We start from the raw sequence: 20917 nt of genomic DNA, 5'->3' as shown, positions 1-20917 counted from the left end.
TCTCAGTTTATGTCAGCACTTGTGGTTAACACAGTCACAGTGTTTAGAGTGCTTTAAAATGAGAAAAATTATTAATTTATTACGTTTGTTAATTAGGATTGTCCAATTGGAGTCCCATTTTGGCATTTATAATAGAGGAAACAAAAATAAGATACATTTTTATTATAGGCTCATAGGTTCATAGGAGATTACTAAACTAATGGCTTAATAGCCATTACAAGCTTAGCCAAAGTAACCAGATTTTACTGAATATATGGCTCCTAGAGGCAAGAAGATGGTATGGGTTTGTGCTTATGCCTTCAGTATATCACAGATTGCCCCTGTTCATAAGGGACATAGGTGCTACCCCTGGTGTGAATTTGCAATTCTCCATCCATTGATCCAAACTGCATTTGAAGAGGTCCAGGGAACTGCTGTGTTTAACGTGAATAGGAAGCCTGTTCCAAAGAATGGGCAATCTCTGAGACACATATATGTCTCTCCAGGTTGTTTTTTGAGTTTCTGACTAAGTTCAGATTCCTAGATTGGGTGACCCTCATGCTATTTGACTAACAGATGTGTGTCAGCTCCATCAGGGCTGGAGTTTTGAGTGCCTTGTAGGTCAGACATAGGTAATCCCTTAATAGTTGGTAGGAGGTGGAGTAAAGGGATAAGGCTTTTCGTCTAGCTGCATAGGATATGCTGTTTACACCCTGTATTTTCTTTGTGAGGAACCTCTGAGGTCACTCCAGCTGTTGTAAGTGCCTTGTCAAGTACATGCCAAATGGCGCATTGTACTTGATTACTGGTCTAGCAAGGGCTGAGTAAAGAGGGACTATAATTTCCTTTGATCTGGATGACATACCTTTACTTATAAGTTGGGCTGCATAGAAGGACTTTCTCACCACTGTTGACACATGTCAGTCAAAGCTCAGTCTACTATCTGTGTACCTAGATCTCTCACCTCTGAGTCTACTCTTAGGGTTGTGCTATTGATGTTGTAATTTGCAAGGTATTTGACTTCCTAAAGGGTATGATAATGCATTTTTTGCATTTAGTTTTAGGCCATGGTTCTGCCACCAATCATATGTCTGATTGAGACCCTTCTGAAGAATATCTACATTGTTGGGGGATTAAGTGATTACATCCAGCTTTCAGTCATCAGCAAACTGTGTCAACTAGAGGACTTCCACATTAGTCTTGACTTCAGAGAAGTATATTCTGAGCAAGAGTGGTCTGAGCACACCACTAGTAACTGTCCTTTTGCTGCATCTGGATTCACTCGCTTTAACCACTTGTCCTGTCCATGAGCAATTGACTAACTATCTGGTGATGTAGAGATTTATGCTCAGTTTTTTTTAATTTATTTATAAAACCTGTATGGGGAATTGTGTCAAATGCCTTGACCAGGTTGAAGTAGGCAGTATGTACTGTTTTACCCTTACCCATGACCTTAGTGATTTTCTCAAGGAAATCCACCAGATTCAGTAGGCATGACCTGCTCTTGACAAAGCCAAATTGGGTCCAGTCCAGTGTTGGGGGTTTCCTCTGTCATTATTTCAGGTCCATGATTATTCTTTCCGTGGCTTTACATATAAGATGAGTCAAACGTATGGGTCTGTAATTTCCCAGCTCAGCAGATGGTCTCCCTTTATGCAGAGGGATGATTGTTGTTGCTCTCTCTTCTATAAGGACAAAGCCGGATTAGAGACTGTAGTTAAATACCCTCTGCTCTATAAGGACAAAGCCAGATTAGAGGTTGTAGTTAAATAGAGATCCTAATTGGCCTGATAAGGCTTTAATTAAGCTATTTAAGAGGCAACTTGCTGTATCACCAGACCCCATTGAAGCTGTGTTTTTAGCTTTAGCGAGAGCAGCAATGAGCTGTTCTTTGGTGATAATTGGCAGTGGAATGGTAGAGGGTATTTCATGGGGGAGAAGTGCAGGTGGTGCGGGTGAAATTTGAGCTGAATTTTTCAGTCAGCAGACATTCTGTATATTCTGGCTGAGTGTAGATGATGTCATCTACAACTAATTCTGCACATTGTTGGTTGTTGCCCATAAGACTGTAGACACAACTGAAAATGCCTTATGGTTGTCCTTAGCTTTGGAGGCTATTTTTACTTCAAAGTCTGCTTTAAAAGTCTTGACTAGTTCCCTGATTCACTTGTTTAGACTAATGAGGGACTTTTAGCTCTGTTGTGCATATTCTGTCTTACTTCTCGACAGGGTTTTCCTTCTTTTGTTGTAACCTATTAATATCAGGAGTGAACCATGGTGGCTTGCTTTTGCAGTTTCACTGGATATGTTTCGGTCTTGTACTGCTGTTTCTATTCAGTTGTTTATATGGTCAAACAGTGCTTTGTGTACATCTCTGTACAAGTTTCTTTGTTTTCTGGATTTGGGGGAAAATAGCTATGCCATCCCTTAATAGGGGTTACTTTACCTTAAAGAAGTGCTTAAAGTTTTTTGGGGTTAGGTGGGGAGACTAGTTTTATCTTTATTTCAAGGGAGACTGCTTTGTGATCTGATCTTACCAGTGGGGACATCACACTGGGGGGGGGGGGGGTGCAGTGCTCTTCCATATTTGTGAGTACCAGGTCTAGGACATTTGTTCCCCTACTGGGAGTACAGACTAGCTGCTCCAGGGCATTTGAATTTACAAAGGCAAGAAATATTTGTGCCTGCAAGTTAGTGGTCATGTATGCCTCCCAGTTAATAGAGGAGTAGTGAAAATCACCCATGACATGAGTATAGTATTGGGCTGGATAGTGAGTGAATCTAGTAACTTCAGGTAAGATATATGGGTTTCCTGGTTCATGGTTGAGGACCTGTAGCTAGCAAGAATATGGTAATGGAATTTTCTCAATGTTGGCTGGATGTAGAGTAGCTGAAGCATGTCATATTGTTTAACCATCCTTCAGGTGTACTTATCTTTTATGTAGAGAGACACATCTCTGCCTTTTGTTCTTTCATATTCAGTGGGGGGGGGTGGAATGTATGAAAGACATTATAACCATGCACTGCCCAAGTGCTTTCTGTGTTTTTTACCATGTTTCAGTAACTGCACAGACATCAGCATTCTCCAGGATGAGGAGCTAGGGAGTGTGATTTCTTGTTGAGACTTCTAGCATCGAGCAGTGACAACTTTAGCTTGTTCTGGGTAGCATTTGTTATGTTGGAAGGTGTGTCTGTTTGGCAATACCTAAAAAAGTCACTGCAGGTGTGGATAATGTTTTGGCCAAGATACAAAAGCCTAGTGGTGTCAGGTGAAGACTATCCCTGGCAATGCAGCATGGCATGTCATCTATGCCCTCCCAGGCTGACAAGTATTGGACCCTTTTGGAATGACATCAGTAGCTAAGCCAATTTGGTAAAGTTGATCATTTTCTGCTGGTATTGTGGCATTATCCTTGGAGATGGTATGATGCTGCTCAATGCTAGGCTCATACCTGCATGTGACACATATACTGAGAGCTCAATCATGTCTCTCTTCATATAGTCCAAGGTGGTACATGTCAGGTCATTCACACCCACATGGAATACTGCTGGGTCATACTGTTACTTAGGGGTAAGTGGCCTGAGTGCTTGCATGATCTGGTGGATCCTGGCTCCTGACTGGCAACAAACAGTAACGTTTCCTTATCCAGCCAGGTAAGAGGGACATCAGTGTTCTCTCAGTGGAGTCTCCTATGATCTGAATATTGGGTTGTGGAGTAGTTCACCTTATGGTCTTAGAAGTTGAGGCACAATGAGATGTGGCTTTATGTGTTGTGATGGGAATTGTCTTGCTTGTGTGCATACGGAATTTATGAGGACTGCACCTAAGAGGTCTTTGAGGTTTGGGTAAGTTACACATCAACACCTCCACTTATGTGGGTCTGTGTGTGTGTGGTCCTTTTTGGGTGTGGTGAGTGATTTGTGTGAGCCACTGACAACCGTGTTTGTTGTTTTCTGTGTCTGTGAGAGTCTAGCATCCATATCAGTGTGTAACTACATCTCTCATATAGGTTCATAGGTAGGTACTAGGCTATCTGCCCAAGGGCATTTATAAGCTTAGCCAGAGTGTGTCAGCTTTCGCCGTCCCATTGATTAATTAACTGAGCCTCTGTCAAGAAGAGCCAATGAAGTGATCCCAGGGGTGTATTTTCTGTTACCCATCCACTCGTCAAGGTTTCTCTTGAAGAGTGTTAGTGAGGGGCTCTGCCCAATGTAGTTAGGAATTTTGTTCCAAAGCATGGGGAGTCTCTGTGACAGGAATCTATCCCTCCAGCATGTTCTATGTATTGTTGTGGTGAGGTTTGGCTCACTAGAGCGAGTGGCTTGCAGTGACTTGGATTTCTTTAGGTGGAGCATGTCCATCAATTCTGAGATGGACATGGCTTTGTAAGTCAGGCAGAGATCACCTCTGAGTAAGTGATATGCCACTGAGTACAGCTGGAGTCTTTCCAGTTGGGCTGCATAGGACATATGTTTGAGATCAGTAATCCTCTTGGTGAGGTACTTTTGTGGTCTTTCCAGCTGTTGGAAGTGTCTTGTGAGGTACATCCCAAATGGGGCATTGTACTCTATGATGGGTCTGATGAGTGACGAGTAGAGGGGCACTATAATCTCATTATTTCTAGATGCAAACCCTTTAGTAATTAGATGGGCTACATAGAATGATTTCCTAACTACTTTGGCAATATGATTGTCAAAGGAGAGATTACTATGTAACTGGGTCCCCAGATCTCTTATTACCTCTTCTGTATTAAGGGGGCTGCCACCTACATGGTAATTCATGGGTGTTTTGTTTTTCCCAAATGGGATGACTATGCATTTTTTGGCATTTAGCTTGAGATCATGACTTTGACACCAGGTGACCGTCTCAGTAAGGCCCTTTTGGAGAATGTCCATGTCAGCCGGAGAGTCAATTAAGGCTCCCAGTTTGCAGTCATCGGCAAACATGGTTAGCCAAAGTCCTCCTGTGTTTGCCTGTACTTCTGAGAAGTATATGCTGAACAGTAGGGGTCCCAGGACCGAGCCTTGTGGGACACCACTTGTGACTGGTTTAGAGTTGGACCTGGAGCCCACTATTCTTACGGTGTGAGTTCTGTCTGTAAGCCAGTTGGCAACCCATCTCATGACGTAGGGGTTTATGTTCAGGCTGGTGAGTTTTTCTATAATTCCTAAGTGGAGAATGGTGTCAAAAGCCTTGGCGAGGTCAAGGTAGGCTGTGTGAACTACCTTCCCCTCATCTATGGCCTTGGTGACTGTCTCGAAGAAGTCAACCAGGATTAGTAGGCATGATCTGCCCTTAACAAAGCCAAACTGGGTCGGGTCAAGTGTTTGGAGGTTCCCAATGTCTTTGCTAATGAGTTCCATGATGATGCGCTCCATAGCCTTGCAGACCAGGCTAGTCAGGCTTATGGGGCAATAGTTGCCAGGATCAGTTGTGGCCCCTCCTTTGTGGAGTGGAATAACCATTGCTGTGCGCCATTCTATGGGCACCTAGCCTGTGGAGACGCTGAGGTTGAACAGTGTGTTTAGGTGGGGGGTTAGTTTGTTCTGTAGTTCGTGCAAGATGCAGCCTGGGACACCATCTGGCTCCATTGATGCTGTGCTTTTGGCTTTTGAAAGGGCTGTTTTCACCTGTGCATCTGTGATTTCTGGGACACTACACTTTTCAGGTATTGTTGCAGGCCCTTCTGGGGGTGAGAGGGGGGTGAAGTTTGCACTGAATCTATCTGCCAGGATGTTGGCACTATCAGTGGGTTCAGTATATTTTGTGCTATTTTGCACTAGCTCAGAGCATATCTGCGAGTTGCCACTTAGATTCTTGACATAGCTAAAGAAGGCTTTGTGGTTATCTTTTGAATCCTTGGCTATTTTTCTTTTGAAGTTAGCCGTGGAGGATTTTATGATGGACCTTAGTTTCTTACTGATACTGATCAGGGATGTCTTTCCTTCTTGGGATTTGCTTTTTTTTCTGAACTAGTTTCCTCCTTCTATTGTATAGCCTGTTTATGGCAGGGGTCCACCAGACTGGTTTCCTTCTCTTAGGGGAGTGAGTCTTGGTTTTTGCTAGGGTTGGCATGATCCATGCATCCTTGTAGGTGCTCATAGAGTGCATTTGTAAAGGTTCCTGCATCTTGGACACTGTTATCCTTTAGCGGGGGGGGGGGGGGGCTGTGAAGCTTACCACCTTTGTCTTAAGTAAGGTGAAGTTTGCTATAGAAATGTTTTTCACTGTGGTTTCCTTGGTTGGAGGTGGTGGTGTGGTGTGGACATCCAGAGTGATTAGTTTATGGTCTAATCTAACCAGTGACGGGTTGATCTCTGGTATGGAACATCTGTCGCCCATGTTGGTGATGAACAGGTCCAATATGTTTTCACCTCTGGTAGGGGAGTTTACCAGCTGATCCAGGGCATTTGAGTTGATAAATTCCAGGGAGTTTGTACTTGAGTAGTTTTCCCAGTTAACGGTAGGGTAATTGAAATCGCCCAATATCAGGGTGTTCGGTAGGACCTTCATATTTTCCAGTGTCTCCAGAAAGGTGTAGTGGTGGTCCTGGGTCATGGAGGGTGATCTGTATCAGGCCACAATTTGCATTGCAGATTTGCCTGATGTTAGTTGCACATGGATGATCTCAGAGGTATCATGCTGCGCCACTAACCTGGAGGTGTAGGTATCCTTGATGAATATGGATACGCCCCCTGCTTTTGTGTTTCGGTCCATGTTCTGTAGCCGAAATGTGTGGTATGAGTTGTAGCCTGGTAGTGCTGGGGTGCTCTGTGGAGCCTTGCACCAGGTTTCAGTTACTGCACAGATGTCGACATTCTCTATACTGAGGAGTGCTTCGAGCCCATGCATTTTGAGATTTTAACTCCTGGCGTTGAGTAGCATAACCCTCATTTTTTTATTTGTGCTGTTTATGGAGGTGGGTTTGACTTTTGAGCCTTGCCTTAAAAAGGCACTATGGGGCAGCAAGAGCCTTGGCCAGTATTTGAAAGCCTAGGGGTGACAGGTGCAAGCTGTCTCTTGCGAAGCAATGAGGCCTGCTGAGCATGTCGTCCCAGGCTGACAGACACTGGCTCCCCTTTGAATGACACCAGAAGCTTAGACAATTGTTGAAAATGATCATTGTCTGTTTGAGAATAAAGTAGTTGTCAGTGTACATAATGCAATTATTACATTGCCTCAGGATGCCCATGTCCACCAAGCTGGATGCAGAGGTATCAGGAAAGTGCCCATCCATGTCTGCAGGTTCTAATATGTACTTACAATGGATAGGAGTGGAGGGCGTTTATAACTGGATGAGGGAAGGTTGCTTACTCAGTATAATCTGCAGCTAACCTAACCAGTGATGCTGCCCAGTGCCCAAGCCAGATGATCTCTGAGCAATGATAGTTCTGGATGATGTAATAAGGTAAGGTAGACCTAAATAGTCCTAACTAAATGTGTAAATGCAGCTCAACTCACAAACTATTTGCCCTGTGATTAATGTGGGATTGAGGTAAGGTTCTGGGGTAGGTTTTATAGAGAAATTTGAAATTCTGATGATTGTGTAAATATAAGGCATCAGTAACGACTGTGTGAAGAACAACTTCACTCGAACATGGAGCTTATGTATGATCAGAGCAAAGCAGGCTTTACACTAATTATGCCTTAAGACCAATCAGGTAAGCACACAATGAGCTTTCTACCAGCAATTCTCAGCTCTTATATGTGAAAAAAGGTCCTCTTCTGTTACAAGAGTGCAAAATTTGGCCCTCTTAATGTAAAATGACTGGTTTTGAGCCAAAGTGTTAAAAGAACCACAATCAGTTGCCTAATACTAAGACAATGTATTTCAGTGCAGAACAACAGCCCTTACAGCAGTTTGACAATGCAACTTTAAACTTTAAAGAAATGCAAAAAACAAAAACCAAATAAACACATAGTAAACTTCCATAGTATAATGAAAATAAGTAATCCAAGTGCAAAATAATACTTAATTTAGTTTGTCTTGCCAAGGATGGCTTCAGATATTAGCAAAATATCTAAAAGTATTCTACTGTTGTCACTAGCTCTGGATAAATGAGCCAAGATTCGTGCAAATGTGAGGCTTATATACAATCAGAAAAAAGCAAGTTTTACACTAACTATGCTCTAAGAATACTCAAGTAAACACACAATGAGCTTTCCAGAAGCAGTTTCTGGCTGAGATAGGTGAAATCAGCCCTGTCTTGCTACAGGAGTACAGACTTTGACTACAAAGTCTTTCAGCTTTTCCCGGTTATGGTCGCCACAGCGGAACTCTGGTCCGCTAATGATTGGCAGTGGGTTTTTATGGTGCAGAGTTGCCAGCCCAATGTCCAACCTTCAAAGAAGGCACACCCATTCACACACGCACCCTACATGCATGTATTTAGACATCACTCGACCATGGGGAGGACATGCAGACTCCACACAGAAGGCGCACCAGCAGAGAATTGAATATGAGAACCTCTTTCTGTGAGGTGACAATGCTAACTGCTGCACCACCACGGCCAAGCTTTGACTCTCCTAATGTAAAATGACTGGTTTGGAGCCCAGCTGTTATGGAACCACAAACAGATGCCTAATACTAAAGCAATGTATTTCAGTGCACAACAGCAACCCTTACAGCAATTTGAAAATGCAACTTTAAACAACTGCAAAAAAAAAAGAAATAAAAGCACAGTAAGATTTCATAGTATATTGAAACATAAGTAATGTTTCTAGAAGTTTGCATATGTGCAGAGCACTGGTACAGTGAGCAGCTCCGTATAAACGTGATAAATTTATACCAGCACTGAAAACGCAGAAAATTACTACAGAGCCCTCTGGCCAATAAAACGACTGCACTTTTTGCCATTTTGTGTGATTCCCGACTCAGACAGACCAGGCAAACACCTACTGCCACTAGATAAACAATCCCAATCCTCCTAATATAAAAGCATTGTAAAAGAATTTTTGGAATGAAATGCTTCCAGGGAATAAGTAAGTCAGGTTAACAGTGGTGTAATTTAAACAGCTTATAACGTGTGATATTTTATCTATTTATTTATTTATTGACATTTGATTACTGGGAAAGTCCAATTGGGTAGAAGCCCATTTATGGTAGAGGCCCAAGATGAAAAGCTCCAAAATTCAATAAAAACACTATTCAATTCCATAAAAGCACTTTAGTTTGAAAAATGAGCCAAGAGCACTCAATTGTGCAGAATTTATAAAGGCATTAAAACAAGGTAAACTGATTAATAAGCCCTCTGGCCAATAAAACAACTACATGCAGAATCTCAAGTGTATTTCCCCAGTCTATGCAGACCAGACTACCACACACTGCCACCGAATGTGAAATCATCTCCCCTCTTGATGTGAAAACTTAAAAAAGAGCTTGCTGGAGTGTAAAAATACACTGCTTTATCCAACAGCACGCTAGATAGTTATTCAGAGTAAGTAAATCAGTAAAACAGACAATCAGAGGCAAAATGCACTTTTTTCAAACTAAGCACAAGGAAAGACAAATAAATAATTTAAGATATCAACAGCAGTGTAGAAAGGAAGCTTATAAAGCTCAATTTACAGTGAGGGTTGGTAGCTTAAAAATTAAGTGTGCTTTTAATCTTCACTTGTGAATGGACCTTTGAAAATACATGCATTTTGTGTATTTAATTGAATGGATATATGGAGTGAACTGTTGGGAACCGTTTGGAACACAGAGAGTGTTTTTATTTTGTTGATGTTTGTTCTACGTGTTAGATAGACACTTGAATTACACAGGCTGCACATTTCACATGCTTTTTTTCATTGTTAATTTGTTTCTTGAGTGATATTTAAATACACATAGCAAATCTATGTCCTTTCCTTTTCTGATAAGACTCAAGGCCTGAAAAAACTACAAGCACTATTGGTGCTGGTTATTTTTTGGCGATATTGTAGTTGAGGGCCTCACCGGATGCGCAGTAGCAAGCCCCACCCCAAACCCACCCCCCTGATATGTCATTCATGAATATGCATTCCCTCCGAATGTACAACCGAAGAAAAAGTGCACTTGACATTGTAATATGACAGTAAATATAACAGTAAACTGTTTACCAACATCTGTAATTGACAAGTTTTATTGCACTAATAATATATACTAATAATCAGCAAAGAAACAAAACCGTCAAAACACATGTCATCAGGCTTTTTACTGTGCAGCATTTGTCAGAGTCAGAATGTGATGGTTCACTGTCCCAATTAATGTCCAAACGGACTCTTTTTTTTTTTTTTTTTTTTTTTGGTACAGGCGTCACAGCCGACAATTCCTCAGTATCATTGGCAGGACCTTTTACTAAGAACAGCTTTACTGGGCGATACTGTATTAACCGTTTGTGTACATTTAATATTTTCATATCATGTATGCACGAGCAAATTAAATATGCAGACTGGGTTGTCACTCAATTTGCGACATGCCCACTTCTGCGTTAAACAAACTGGTGAGGCCCTCAACTACAATATCGCCTATTTTTCTTCACCCACCCCTGAGTCCTTCATCTGCTTTACAAAAATGGTGATTTTTAAGCTGCCAACCCTCACTGCTCCTTTCTACACCGCTGTTGATATCTTGAATTAATTTGCCTTTCCTTGTACTTAGTTTGAAAAAAGTGCATTTTGCCTCTGATTGTCTGTTTTACTGATTTACTTACTCTGAATTCAATATCTAGCTTGCTGTTGTATAAAGTAGTGTATTTTTACATTCCAGCAAACTCGTTTTAAGTTTTTATATCAAAAGGAGAGATGATTTTCCATTCAGTGCAGTAGTGTGGTCTGCATAGGTTGGGATAATACACTTGAGTCCTGCATTGAACCAGGAAACCCATATATCATGCATAGAACAAAAATGCCAGGCCAAGCAGAGTTCTCAAAACAGAAAACAAAATGGAACAGGTAAAACAAAAAGGAGCGCTATTAGTTTAAGGACTTCACAGACAAAAAAGAGATCACTGTCCTCACTAGCAAGGAGTCACCAACAGTGCTTGCGGTTTTTGCAAGCTTTGAGTCTCTTCAGAAAAGATTACATCTTCAGTACAAACGCAGAAAATAAATATATACGCAGTATGCAATGTTTTTCTATGAGGTAGATTACTAAGCTATTTGAAAATTAAGCCTAACTTCAGTGTGGATCAACTAATCCACTTAACATAACACACTCTTAAAAAGAAAAATGCATTGTATAAGCTTAACCTATATAATGGGTTAATTTCACTATTTAGAGATGTAATTAAGTAACATAGCAGGTGCAGAGACAGCAATGCATATGATTCATTATAGATGCATGATAATGAGAACTATATGGAGTTTTGTCATAACAACATGGGTGTTTGTACTGTGGACTAGAGCAGCCTTATACTCATAGAATGTAATACAACACAGATTTAAAGTACAAGGCATTAGAAAGTGTTACAGAATTAGTATGTCAGAAATACAAAGAGAACAATCATAATATACCAGTGTTTCTTAACATGTGGAGGGACACATATGCAGAACATACCTCTCAACTGTTCAGATTTTTGCCTCATATGTTTGCTCTAATCCTCATAACATTTGTGGTTTTCGAGTAAATCACTATGATGATCTGAAGACGGAAGTCAATAAATAATGACATTCATTTGAGTTTCAGACTTCAAATGCTTCAGAAAATGTATGTTAACACAAACCCCATCACTCTAACAACTTTCTAAGTTTATAGAGTAATATTTAAAATCTGTCTCTGTTTTTGGGCCTTTGTCCATCATTTTCTCAGGCTTTGTCCATATTTCTTGCACTAAGAGGTTGAGAGCTATGATGCAGAGCAAATAAGGTATGAAAAAATATGCATTAAAAATTTACCTTATTTGTGTCTTTTGGCTTTTCCCGGTTAGGGGTCGCCACAGCGGAACTCCGGTCCGCTAATGATTGGTAGTGGATTTGTACGTACCGGGTTACTAGCCCTGATGCACAACCTTCAACGAAGGCACACCTCATTCACGAATGCCTCCACACAGAAGATGCTCTAGCTGAGAATCGAACGGGACAACGTCTTGCTATGAGGCGACAACGCTACTGCAGCACCACCACTGCAGTATTACCTCACAATTCCATGGTAGATGCAGATTTTCTTTTTTAATTCATATGGGAAAGCTTTTCCTCAGGATTTTATTCAGGTTTATAATGGGGACTGATTCTAGAGCTTGCTGACGAAAACAATGTAATTAGGACATCAAAATAAGCTTGCTAACCAGTTTGTCCTCATTCATGATGGGTGATGCTCCATATAATAACAGTGGACAAGGAAAGTTAGAAGAATACGTGAGTTTATGTGAACTTTAGTTGTACTGCAGATGATGAATGATTATACTTTATTAACTATATATATATATATATATATATATATATATATATATATATATATATATATATAAAACAAGAATCTTGGGCATTTTGCAATGGCTGCAATAGTTCATGAGTTACAAGGAACAGGGAACATAGGTTCATAAGTTGGTACTAGGCTGACGGCTCTAGGACCTATACAAGCCTAGCCATAACAATTCCCTGGATATTTATTCCCACAATATTTACTTCCCTGGACCCCTATCTAGTGACCCCGGGGTGAATTTCCTATCTCCCATCCAATCATCAAGGTTCCTTTTGAAGAGGGCCAAGGAGGCGCTCTGCTTGACATGTATGGGCAGTCTATTCCAGAGTATGGGGAGTCTCTTGGTCACGAATCTATCATTGTGATGACAGGGTTTAGATCCCTGGAGCATGTGGCTCTGAGGGATTGGGATTTCTTTAAGTGGTGCATGTACAACAGCTCAGGGTCTGACATGGCCTTGTATGTTAAGCAGTGATCACCTCTGAGTAGACGATATGCCACAGAGTATAGCTGGAGTTTTTTTAGACAGTCAGCATAGGGCATCTGCTTTAGGCCTTTGATTCTTTTAGTGAGGTATTTCTGCGGCCTTTCCAGCTGTTGCAGATGTCTTGCGAGGTACATACCAAATGGGGCATTGTACTCTATAATGGGTCTAATGAGGGAAGCATACAGTGGGATAATGACCTCCTTTTTTCTGGATGAAAAGCCCTTAGTGATGAGGTGTGCCACATAGAAGGATTTCCTGACTGTTGTGGCGATGTGGTTATCACTTTTGGTGTTTAGTGTACTGCCACCTATGTGGTAATTCATGAGTACATGTTTTTTCCCAAAGGGGATAACTATACATTTCTTGACATTATGCTTGAGCCCATGGCTCTGGCACCAAGCATCTGTTTCTGTAAGGCTCTTTTGTAGAATATCCACATCATTTGGGGATTCAATAATGGCTCTGAGTTTGCAGTCATCTGCAAACTTTGTTAGCCAGAGTCCCTTAGTGTTGGCCTGTATTTCAGAGAAGTAGATGCCAAACAAGAGCGGTCCCAGGACTGAACCCTGAGGTAATCCAATTGTCACTTGTCTGGAGCTGGATTTGGAGTTGGCTACTTTTACAGTCTGGGTTCTGTCAGTAAGCCAGTTGGCAACCCATCAAGTGATGTAGGAATTTATGCCCAGCTTAGTAAGTTTATCTATGATTCCAGAGTGGGGGATGGTGTCAAAGGTCTTAGCGAGGTCCAGATAGTTTGTGTGGACCGCCTTACCCTTGTCCACAGCTCTGGAGACTGATTCGAAGAAGTCAATCAGGTTCAGGAGACAAGATTGGCCCTTCATGAACCCAAACTGGGTGGGGTCCAGTGTTTGAAGGTTGCCAATGTCTTTATTTATAAGTTCAATGGTAATGTGTTCCATTCTCTTGCAGATCAAGCTCATCAGACTGATGGGACGGTAGTTCCCGGGATCCAAGGTGGATCCCCCCTTGTGGAGTGGGATAACTGTAACTGTGCGCCACTCAGTGGGCATGAAGCCTGAGGTAAGGCTATGATTAAACAAGACGCTTAGGTGAGCTGCCAGTTCATTTTGTAGTTCATGTAGTATACAGCCCGGGATGTCATCTTGTCCCATGGATGCTGTATTCTCAGCTTTGGAGAGTGCGGTTTCTACCTGTGTGGCCGTGATTACTGGAATTTGGCAATTTTTTGGTACTGAGATGGGGACTTTAGGGGGTAAGAGGGGGTGAAGTTGGCACTAAATCGATCTGCCAGGATATTGGCAATATCCTTGGGATCAGTATATTTAATCCCATTCTGTTGTAGCTGAGAGCAGATCTGAGCATTGCCATTTAGATTCTTGACATAACTATAGAATACCTTGTGGTTGTCTTTGGAATCTTTGGCAATTTTATTTTCGTAACTAGCTTTGGAGAATTTTATGAAGGATCTCAGCTTCTTACTGAGGCTAGTAAGGGAGTTTTTTGCATCCTGGGATTTTCCTCTTTTCTGCAACAGTTTCTTCCTTCCGTTGTATTGTTTGTTTATGGTAGGGGACCACCAGATTGGCTTCCTTTTTTTGGAGGAGAGCTTCTTGGTTCTATTTGGGATGGCACGATTCGTGCACGAGTGGATGTGCTCATACAGTGCCTTAGTGTAGGATTCAGCAGTCGAACTTTCAGCTCCAGTTTGCATGGATGTCATGAAGTTTGTCACTTCTGACTTGAGTAGCATGAAGTTGGCTTTGGAGAAGTTTTTTACGGAGGTTTCTTTACTGGGGTGTGGGGGTGGGATGTGAATGTCAAGGGTGATTTGCTTATGATCAGACCTGATCAATGAGGGGGTGATCACTGGTGTGGAGCATCTATCTCTCATGTTGGTAATGACCAGGTCTAGAATATTGGAGCCCCTGGTGGGACAATGGATTAGTTGATGCACGGAGTTGGAATTTATTAATTCCAAGAGCCATTGGGAAAAGGTGTTGGTACCTGAGTAGTTTTCCCAGTTAATGGCAGGGTAGTTGAAATCACCCTGTATTAGGGTGTTTGGTTGTATCTTAATATTTTTCAGTATGTTTTGAAAGGTGTAGTGAGAATCTTGGGGCATGGTGGGGGATCTGTAGCAAGCTACAGTTTGGATTGCAGTCTTACCTAGTGTTAGTTGCACCTGGACAATTTCAGATGCATTGTGTTGGGCAACTAGCCTGGAGGTGTGAATATCCTTGGTGAATATGGACACTCCTCTACCTTTAGTGTTTCAGTCTTGGTTTTGTGGCCGAAAAGTGTGGTAAGAGTTGTAGCCTGGTATTGCAGGGGTGCTCTCTGGAGCCTTGAACCAGGTCTCAGTTACTGCACAAATATCGATGTTCTCCATTTTTAGGAATGCCTCGAAAGACTGCATTTTGAGGTTTAGGCTTCTAGCATTGTGTACCATTACTTTCAGATTTTGCATGCTTGTATCTGTTACGGTGGTGGTTTTGTCCTTTGAACCTCTGCCTAAAAAAGGCACTATAGGGGTAGCAAGAGCTTTAGCCAGTAAACTGAATCCCAGGAGTGACAGGTGCAGACCATCTCTGGCAAAGCATCGTGGTTTGTCGCTTATGTCATCCCAGGCAGACAGATACTGGATCCCCTTTGAATGACATCAGAAGCTTAGCCAATTGTTGAAGTCAATCATTTTGTCCTTATGCTGTGGTATCATTCTGGGTGATGTCAGGATGATACCTAGGGCTAGGGTCATACCTACCTGGGCTACAAGATCGGCGAGCTCTTCCATGTCTTTTTTCATGTAGTCCAGGGAGGTATGTCTCGAGTCATTCACTCCAACATGGACAATGACAGAGTCATACCTGTACTTGTTGTGGAGTGACTTGAGTGCATGCATTATGTGGTGGATCCTGGCACCCTACAGGCAGCTGACTGTAATTTTCTTCTTGTTCAGCCTGGTGAGTCAGACATCAGTGTGCCTGACTATAGAGTCACCTATGACTAAAGTGTTGGGTATGTTGTCTTGCCTTAGGGGCTGTTGTTGGGTGGCAAACTGGTGTTGTGAGCTATGTGTCACTTTGGTTGTGACTGGTGTTTGTTTGCATTTCAGATTTGGAGGTCCTTGTTGCTTGGGCAGGTTAATGTTAAGGGCCTCTGCATATGTGGGTTTAGTGTTGCCATTTGTGGGTGTTGGTGTGGGTTTTGAAGGGTTATGTGTTGCTTGAGGTGTAGTGCAGATGTTAACCTTCTCCTCTTGACTGTCTGGCACAATCTTGGCTGGAGAGAGCTTTGGTTCCAGTATGGCTATGTAAGTGCATCTCTCACATGTTGTAGTGTTGGGTGGTAGGAGGAGAGTGTTGTCTGTGTACATGAGGCAGTTGCCGCATTGCCCCAGTATGCCCAGATTCACCAGGTGGAAAGGAGAAATCACAAGAAGCTGACCCTTGGACATGCCTGTTTAGGTGCTTTTTTTGTAAAGTACAAGAGCTGTTTTCCCTTACCTTTGCAAGGTACTTTGCAATTATAGGCTGTTTAGTGTCTACACTTAATTTCTCCTTATTAACAAGGAGAACTGAGTGCTTGTATCAGTTAGACTTCCTAGTGCTTTCCAGCAGGTTCTAGAGCAAGTGCTAGTCACAGGGGTTCATATTTTAGCGCTGCTACTGAGAAACCAGCTAGTTCTAAGGTAAAATTTGAAGAGCAGACTTACTGGCACCTGGAATATTTTAACCATAGCCCCACAGTGCTGCACAATGGGAAAAATGTGCAAACACATTCGTTTTTAAGCCAGAAAGTTGAAAGGGATATAAATCATCCCAAAATGGCTAATAAAATTACAATTTCAGAGCTGGAAACCACTACTCTAGTGTTAGACAGGCAGTACAATGCTCACCACTTCCACTGGTAAGCAGTAGGACTGTACCACAGCAAGGTCTGGATAGCTCTGAACACAGAAAATAAAGTCCTGAAACCAGCAAAGCCTGGGATCTGGACTATATTAGCTAGGAATGGCGGGAAACGAGCAAACTAGATGGTATTTTTTTTTTTTTTTTTTTTTTTTGTTAAAACTGGCTAAACAATGCAATAATATAGTAAATAAACAAAGAAAAGGGTAACACACTTGCGTGTGTATCTCTAAACAGTAAATGCAATTAAAACTCTACAAAATTAGCAATTAAAAAATTTTAAATGAGCAAGGCAAGTACACAACTGAAAAATGATTTAAGAGGCAGTAATACAGTAGAATAAATAGCTAGTCTACATGTACAGAAAAGCAGCTAAAACACACTAACACAATTCAGATGCAGTGCAACCTAGAGCACTTGAGTTGTAGCAATATTAAGGCAAATACAGTTTTAATAAATACACTAAAATATACTCTATATTTCCAAAATGTTTGACAAATACAGTCAGAACACAAGGAGATTCAGGCAATTTTATTTTTTTTAAGAAAGGGAGAAAGGAGGAGCAGAGGGAAAGAAACTAAGTGGGTTGGCCTTCTCAGATGTTCTCTCTGCATTAGGTAGAATGAGCTAATGACACTAGACTGGGGGAAGTGTCCCAGATCAAATTTACAGTAGAGGTGGGCAACTGCAAAGCCACCAAGCATACTAAAGCTATTAGCCTACACTCTTTTAGACAGTAAACACTACAGAAGTGTTTATCACAATAGAAGAACATCAGTGAGCCACAAAATGAAAGTTTTTAAACAGATAAAGGAGCAAGGAGACTCTACAGAATGCTTTTAACTGCAAACAAATCAGTTATATGATTTACTCCTTGACAGGAAATCAGAACAAACAAATAGGTGCTTAACAAGTACAGAAAATTTCCCTTTAATACCTTTTACACAGTGAAACTAGCTATAAAGCTTTATAAACAGTGTGACAGTAAAAAAACATATTTCTCAGGCCCTGTAAGGCAGACACTTAACCATGCAGATTATTTAATAGCAATAAAATACAGTAAAAAGTATGCAGCAGGCAATAAAAAGTGCTATATATAAATTGCTAGAAGCAATAACCAGCATAAATAAGCCAAAAACAGGATACTTATTGTTATATATCTCAGATCAGAGTTGTAGCCAATGCTTCTCCTCCACTCAGCTCAGTGTGTATAGACCTAATGCATACCTCTCAACTTCATAGCCCAAGAAATCTAAACAAAGCCAAAATTAACACTAGGACAAATACACAGTGACAGATTTTAATTATCCATCTTACAAATTTAGAGTCACTAGAAGAACTGCTTTTGCATTAGCATGAATTTACTGAAGGATATGAAATGTGAAACTCTAATGTCTGGCATTAATGACTAACTATAATCATCCATGATTTACCAGAGCAGGGAAAAAGGAGACATCAGGATTGTCTTATAACACAGGGAATAGTACAGTGTGTGTGTGTGTGTGTGTGTGTGTGTGTGTGTGTGTGTGTGTGTGTGTGTGTGTGTGTGTGTGTGTGTGTGCGTGTGTGCGTGTGTGTGTGTGTGTGTGTGTGTGTGTGTGTGTGTGTGTGTGTGTGTGTGTGTGTGTGTGTGTGAGAGTGAATGGGGGTGGTGGCTGTCCTAACAAGGTGTATTGGCTGCCAATGTTAACTACTGTAGGACAGTGCTGATTAATACTAGCAGTAGTTACCAACTATTCGGAGACATGTGAATTAGCCAATAATAGGGCCTTTTTACTGCAGCCCTTAAAGAGAGCACTGGGATTCTTTCTGAATCCCTGAGTTTGTCTTCTTAGTTGTATGGTCCACTTTATTGTACAAAATAATTTCCCATACACCATCTGTTTTTACTTTTTAAGTTGCTGTATACCAAGACCCTCAAATGTAAATGGTATAGTTTATTTTTGGAGGTGTTCTTTTACTGGCTTTGCTCTATATATATATATATATATATATATATATATATATATATATATATATATATATAAGAGAGAGAGAGACAGAGAGAGAGAGAGAGATAGTTATAGATATATAGCTATAGGTATAGACATTTATAAACTAGTAAAAATCCTCTCTAAAAAATACACTGACCAGATAAACTATTTATTCCATCTTCAGAAATATGAAAGCATGCTATAAAAAGCATTTGAATGAATCTGTAGGCTTTGTGACTATTTTGCAAACTTGTAAAACTTGAACCCACAAACAGACAGAGCCAAGCTGAAATGGTTATACCATATATAGAAATGTATGCAGCGAATGCTGTAAATATACTAAACAGCATTAGTGTTATTTGAAACTACACACATTTTAATGTGAATACAGTTCATATTGCTAACCATAGAAAAGTTAATTGCTTGCCAGAAAAGCTGATGATTAGAGGCATGCCTGTTGCATTTAAGTTAGACACTGGGGCTGAATGCAATATTCTGTGTGGACCTACAATGCATCTCTTAATGTTAGCTACAAGCTGTTTAAGTCTCCATATTTTATTTTGTCTCTGTCATGGAACATACCACACTGAAGTCTACAGGCCAAATCTATGTTGACTGTGTGTACAAATCTAAAAAGCACATATAACTATTGTTAAAAAGGCTAATTTAAAGCAACCTAATATTCTGTGATGTTTGAAAGAATGTGGATGCTTCAAATAATTCATGCTGTATGGATGCCAAATTGCAGTCTAGTGATGTAGAGCAGTAGTAGCAGCACTGCAGCAAGCTGTAAATCTGTTTGTTTTGAAAAGACATAGTCAGAATAATTGCATGGCTGTGCAGACTGCACAGTATTTTTGCAGAGATATCCAGCGTAAATGTGAGAAGTATTTTTTTTTTTTGCTGTGCAAGAACAGTCGGTTATGCTTCTGATGCATGTTTTTAATACTAGCATAAACATTTTTGGTGATGATGAGGGTTATAATAATAATAATAATAATGATATCGATAATAATGGATCATTTAAAAGAAACATAAATGTTTAAGTGATAAGAACAACACTTCGAGGTCCAGTCAGTGGCTAATGATATGGTGTTACAGAAACTAACCACTGTGCTTTTAACCAGTCAGGGTTCACCTCTCTTTTCAGAGAGTGCAAGTACTGAAGAAGACACTTTCCATCCTTTCAGTGTCTTTTGTAGAACTCTTCAAATTCCAAAAGAAAAACATAAAAAGATATACACTGTAAAAATCAGAGGTGTAGGTGACTTTGTTAAGTGACAGAAGTCCCTATAGTAAAATAGATGTCCTAGAAGCTTTTTCCTTTCCTTGGAGGATGTTGATATCTCTATCACTATTCAATGCATATCATAAATTCCTTGCCATTACTAAAGATCTGATGGGACATATGGCAATGTCTCAATCTTTTTATAAGGGGAAGCTAAATGCCAAAAGCCAAGACAAAAACTCAGGAAAGGAAATTGCTTATACAATAATTAATTTTAGTAGTAATGTCTATAATATTACAGGGCTCTACCTTGCATACCTTGCATATATATGATTACTGGATGGTGCAGTCATGCAGAGGTTAGTTGTCGCCTCAGCAAGAGGTTCTCCAGTTCAATTCTCGGCTGGGGTGCCTTCTGTGTGGAGTCTGCATGTCCTCCCTGCATTCGCATGGGTTTCCTTTGGGTACTCCGGTTTCCTCCCACATTCCAAAGACATGCATCTGGAGCATTTCTCCCTGAATCTCCGCTGAAAATAGGCTCTTTCCTAGTTGGACTTTCCTGATCAGCAAATGTTAAATAAATAAATAAATATATGTGTATGTATGTATGTATGTATATATATATATATATATCTATATCTATATATATATATATATATATATATATATATATACATATATATATATATATATATATATATATATATATATATATATATACATATATATATATCCCATGTAGAACATGGGATTTCTAGACTAAACTACAAGATGTAAAAAAAAATCAAAGAAAATATGATCCTTATGGAGGGATATTAACTACTAAGACACTGACTGGATAAACTATTCAGCATCAAATATACAGCAAATATTAATTGTCAATGTAAACTAAAACAATTTTGAAGAAGCAGTTTGACAAAGTATTATATACCATACTGGCACACTTAGGATCCTGCTTTTCCCACCAGTTGTTACAT

At 40.5% G+C, this 20917-nt stretch overlaps 1 protein-coding gene across 1 annotated transcript in view; it reads right to left on the bottom strand.

The window, feature by feature from the left end:
- BANK1 (B cell scaffold protein with ankyrin repeats 1) overlaps window positions 1-20917 on the bottom strand; it is a 1951135-nt gene that overhangs the window by 252103 nt on the left and 1678115 nt on the right. The gene's annotated exons all lie outside the window — the stretch shown is intronic.

Source organism: Protopterus annectens, chromosome 2.part1 (genome assembly GCF_019279795.1).
Source record: "Protopterus annectens isolate FY-2018-M chromosome 2.part1, PAN1.0, whole genome shotgun sequence".
NCBI classification, from domain to species: domain Eukaryota; kingdom Metazoa; phylum Chordata; order Ceratodontiformes; family Protopteridae; genus Protopterus; species Protopterus annectens.
Note: the sequence above shows the minus strand (reverse complement) of the source record. Positions and strands in the feature narration are given on the sequence as shown.